Below are 5354 nucleotides of genomic sequence, written 5' to 3'. Positions count from 1 at the left end.
CGTACGCTGCGCCTTGGTCCCGTTCTTACGACAACCGTGACAGAATATCCCACCAAATGAGGACCAAGCAGCGTATCTACGAGGTAAAGGAGTTTTGGACATGGGAAGAAGTGATGGGTGGATACGAAACCCTTCCTTGGAGGCAGACGGAAAGTAATAATGGAGGACAGCGACAACGCCAGGGTTTGCAGAAAGCCCAAGGACAACCCCAAGTTTTTTGGCGGAGGGGCACAGGGGGTGGCCGTCTGAGCCGCGGGAGGAGCCAGAGTACATGGAGCAGATGATAGAGAGGTGGTCGGTCAACCCAAGGAGAGAGCCAGAGCCCGCCTGGGAATCGATGGAGCAGTGTGAAGAGGGATATCGGAGAATGATGTTGGCGAAGAGTAGGCTGCAGCGCAGGCGGGCTGAAGATTGGGTCATCAGTCCGGTGCCACCTGTGCCGGCTTCACGCATCAGGCCTCCAGTGCGCCTCCCCAGTCCGGTACGTCCTGTGCCTGCTCCCCGCACTCGCCCTAAAGTGCGTGTCACCAGTCCGGTGCTACCTGTACCGGCTCCACGCACTAGGCCTCCAGTGCACATTCACAGTCCAGAGCTTCTGGTGACGGTTCAGAGCTTCAACCCTTCGGTTATGGCAAGCCTAAATAAGTTCAGGAGTAAAAATGAAATCACATAATAAGTTGCATGAATTCATTCATGAATGATTTACGGTCCAGAGCTTCCGGCAACGGTCCACAGTTCGGAAGCCCCGGCGACGGTCCACGGTCCGGAACCTCCAGCGACGGTCCACGATCCTGAACCTCCAGCGACGGTCCACGATCCTGAACCTCCAGTGACGGTCCACGATCCGGAACCTCCAGCGACGGTCCACAGTCCGGAACCTCCAGTGACGGTCCGGAACCTCCAGTGACGGTCCGGAACCTCCAGTGACGGTCCGGAACCTCCAGCGACGGTCTGAAACCTACAGCAACGGGCAACGGTCCAGAACCTCCAGCGAGGGGCAGCGGTCCGGAGTTCAGGCACGGCGTCCAGTCCAGCTCCATGGCCGGAGCCTTCCTCTGCGCCGGTGTCTAGTCCAGGCACGGCGTCCAGTCCAGCTCCATGGCAGGAGCCCTCTTCTGCGCCGGTGTCCAGTCCAGACACGGTGACCAGCCCAGCTCCAAGGCCAGAGCCTTCCTCTGCGCCGTTGCCCATTCCGGGCTGCTGCGTTCAGCCCAGCTCTATGGCCAGAGCCCTTCTCTGCGCCGATGCCCAGTACAGGCACGTCGTTCAGCCCGGCGCCATGGTCGGATCCAGGGTCTGGGGGGGGGCTACGACCCGCACCGGGGCCGCCACCGACACTAGTCATCCCCCCTAACCCTCCCATTTGGTTTCAGTCCTCAAAATAAAGATGTGGAACTCTACGTACGCTGCGTCTTGGTCCCATTCTTACAACAACCGTGACACTACCTCATCTCTGTACCCCACACAATTGTCTGTAAGGTCCCTCAATCGAGTAGGGACTTTCAAGCACAGATTCAACCACAAAGACCAGGGAGGATTTTCAATGCCTTGCAAAGAATGGCACCAATTGATAGATGTGTAAAAAATAAATAAAGAAGATGCTGAATATCCCTTTAATCATGGTGAAGTTATTAATTAGGCTTTGGATGGTGTATCAATACACCCAGTCACTACAAATAAAAAGGCATCCTTCCTAACTCAGTTGCTGGAGAGGAAGGAAACTGCTCAGGGATTTCACCATGAGGCCAATGGTTATTTTAAAACAGAGTTTAATGGTTGTGATAGGAGAAAACTGAGGATGGATCAACAACATCGTAGTTACTCCACAACACTTACCTAAATGAAATGCAGGAAGCCTATACAGAATAAACATGTGTGATTGAACATTTTATGTTTGTGCTTTTCTAACATCCAATTTCTGTGTTATATTCATTTTCTTTTCTAATAACCAATTTATGTGTTCATGCAAGTGACTGATTGATCGAATCTTCACTATCTGCAATTTGGCAGTATGCCCAGAACCTTGTTTAGAGAAAGAGATATCTCCGTTTTGGCATAGTTTGGGTTTATATCGTTACGTACGCTGCGTCCATTGGTGAGGGTTCACTTATTAGCAAGGGAATGGGAGGCACCACCTCTGATAGCTTGCTCATTATTATTATTATTACTATTTTATAAAGTTTGTGTTTTGACTCGTTGGAAACTGCAAAAACGATTTGAATCAATGTATAGATGTTAATGCATCATTAATACTGGATCAGTAATGTGGGAGTTGGACTTCAATGAACTTGCAAAAGCAAAACTTAATTGATTTAGCAATGTTAATGATTAATCATACATGTATAGGCTATCTGGGAATTCAAGTTTAATTAACCTGAAAGCGTCATTGTATCTAGGTTAAGATTGACAAGTTTAAAATGTCTCATTGGTTGGAACAAATTAATTTGGTCCTTATCCGAATGATTAACCGGGAAAAAAGGTTTGTTTGGCAATTTACCTTCCTTGTTAAATCATATGAGACACGATATCCAATCAGTTGAGATTGGTTGGATATTATTAAGTGTAACCAGATTTTACAGATGTGAGAAGATGTTTGCCTTCACATTGGAAAAACAATTATTCCCCCCCAAAAATAGCAGATTCTTCACTACAAGGGGTCACTGACCCTGAAAACTGAAATCACACAGGATTCCAGCAAAGGTGGGACTTCAGTCGCCCAAAGCTTGGGATGTCCGCTGTAAACAAAGAAAAATGTATTCTCTCTGTTAGCTTAGCTTCTAATACAAAGCTAACCACTCTTGCACAAGAATGTTCACTTCAAGCACAAAAAGGTCCTGTTCAATTTGGGAATGGGGGTTTACTAACGATGTCTCACGTTCAACCCAATCTGCGTTTCTTGCTAGTGATGTTACCGGAGCACGCAATAACAAAGAAATACTCGGAAAGACAGAGAGATAATACTACGCTTCTGCCAAGCAAATATATTTTTTCAAACATCCTTAAATCGGCTGGCTCTTATGTCCTAGCTCTGAAAAATGTATAATTCACCGTAAACACTCTGAACCTTTGTCAGATATACCACACAGGTGACAATCTCTCCCTGGTATTTGGGTCGAAAGAAAACACACACCACTCAACATCAACCCTACCTACTGCTTTTTAAAAATAATTTGCTATGCAATTCCTGATGACTGAATTCAACAGTAAGGCCTACTTTTGTCTTAGATTCCTCACACGGGGGCACCAATATGTCGTGACTTGACTTAATCTGAAGACAGTTAGTAATTGCTACCCAATTAAATTAATAATGTAACAATTAACTCATTAGAGTGGTTCTTTAAAGAGTTAACATCTCCCGAATTAAACTATAAAAAGATCTTTACTTATCACATATATAAACAGTCAACTTATTAATCAAAACCTCGTATCATATCATCATTCCGAACAGTCGTTACCTCCTTGCATCTGCAAAAACCCAAGCCCTACTCATGATACAGTGCTACACAAATTGGTTTAATGATTTATTTAATAGCTAATTAAAAGGGAACACAGGATAAACACACACATTCTGCACCGGCTATTGACTGGAGACTTAACACACTGAAAACAGGTTCTTAGCGGAATGACATCAACATGGATGCTTGTTAAAAGCTCTTACGGATCCGCCCCTTTGTTTCAATTTTCGCATAAAATGACATAGCCAAATCGAACTGCCTGTAGCTCAGGCTCTGAAGCAAGGATATGCATATTCTTGGTACCATTTGAAATGAAAGTTTGAAGTTTGTGGAAATGTGAGAGGAATGTAGGAGAATATAACACAATAGATCTGGTAAAAGATAATACAAAGAAAAAAACAACCATTCTTTTGTATTTTTGTACCATCCTCTTTGCAAGAGAAATGGCATAATGTACACTGCTCAAAAAAAATAAAGGGAACACTAAAATAACACATCCTAGATCTGAATGAATGAAATATTCTTATTAAATATTTTTTTCTTTACATAGTTGAATGTGCTGACAGCAAAATCACACAGAAATTATCAATGGAAATCAAATTTATCAACCCAAGGAGGTCTGGATTTGGAGTCACACTCCAAATTAAAGTGGAAAACCACACTACAGGCTGATCCAACTTTGATGTAATGTCCTTAAAACAAGTCAAAATTAGGCTCAGTAGTGTGTGTGGCCTCCACGTGCCTGTATGACCTCCCTACAACGCCTGGTTATGTTCCTGATGAGGTGGGGGATGGTCTCCTGAGGGATCTCCTCCCAGACCTGGACTAAAGCATCCACCAACTCCTGGACAGTCTGTGGTGCAAAGTGGCGTTGGTGGATGGAGCGAGACATGATGTCCCAGATGTGCTCAATTGGATTCAGGTCTGGGGAACGGGCAGGCCAGTCCATAGCATAAATTCCTTCCTCTTGCAGGAACTACTGACACACTCCAGCCACATGAGGTCTAGCATTGTCTTGCATTAGGAGGAACCCAGGGCCAACTGCACCAGCATATGGTCTCACAAGGGGTCTGAGGATCTCATCTCGGTACCTAATGGCAGTCAGGCTACCTCTGGCTAGCACATGGAGGGCTGTGCGGCCCCCCAAAGAAATGCCACCCCACACCATGACTGACCCACCGCCAAACCGGTCATGCTGGAGGATGTTGCAGGCAGCAGAACGTTCTCCACGGCGTCTCCAGACTCTGTCACGTCTGTCACATGTGCTCAGTGTGAACCTGCTTTCATCTGTGAAGAGCACAGGGCGCCAGTGGCGAATTTGCCAATCTTGGTGTTTTCTGACAAATGCCAAATGTCCTACACGGTGTTGGTCTGTAAGCACAACCCCCACCTGTGGACGTCGGGCCCTCATACCACCCTCATGGAGTCTGTTTCTGACCGTTTGAGCAGACACATGCACATTTGTGGCCTGCTGGAGGTCATTTTGCAGGGCTCCTCCTTGCACAAAGGCGGAGGTAGCGGTCCTGCTGCTGGGTTGTTGCCCTCCTACGGCCTCCTCCACGTCTCCTGATGTACTGGCCTGTCTCCTGGTAGCGCCTCCATGCTCTGGACACTACGCTGACAGACACAGCAAACCTTCTTGCCACAGCTCGCATTGATGTGCCATCCTGGATGAGCAGCACTACCTGAGCCACTTGTGTGGGTTGAAGACTCCGTCTCATGCTACCACTAGAGTGAAAGCACCGCCAGCATTCAAAAGTGACCAAAACATCAGCCAGGAAGCATAGGAACTGAGAAGTGGTCTGTGGTCACCACCTGCAGAACCACTCCTTTATTGGGGGTGTCTTGCTAATTGCCTATAATTTCCACCTGTTGTCTATTCCATTTGCACAACAGCAT

Source organism: Oncorhynchus mykiss, chromosome 17 (genome assembly GCF_057628025.1).
Source record: "Oncorhynchus mykiss isolate SJ-2025 chromosome 17, ASM5762802v1, whole genome shotgun sequence".
NCBI classification, from domain to species: domain Eukaryota; kingdom Metazoa; phylum Chordata; class Actinopteri; order Salmoniformes; family Salmonidae; genus Oncorhynchus; species Oncorhynchus mykiss.
The sequence above is the reverse complement of the archived record's forward strand: the minus strand, read 5'-3'. Positions refer to the sequence as shown.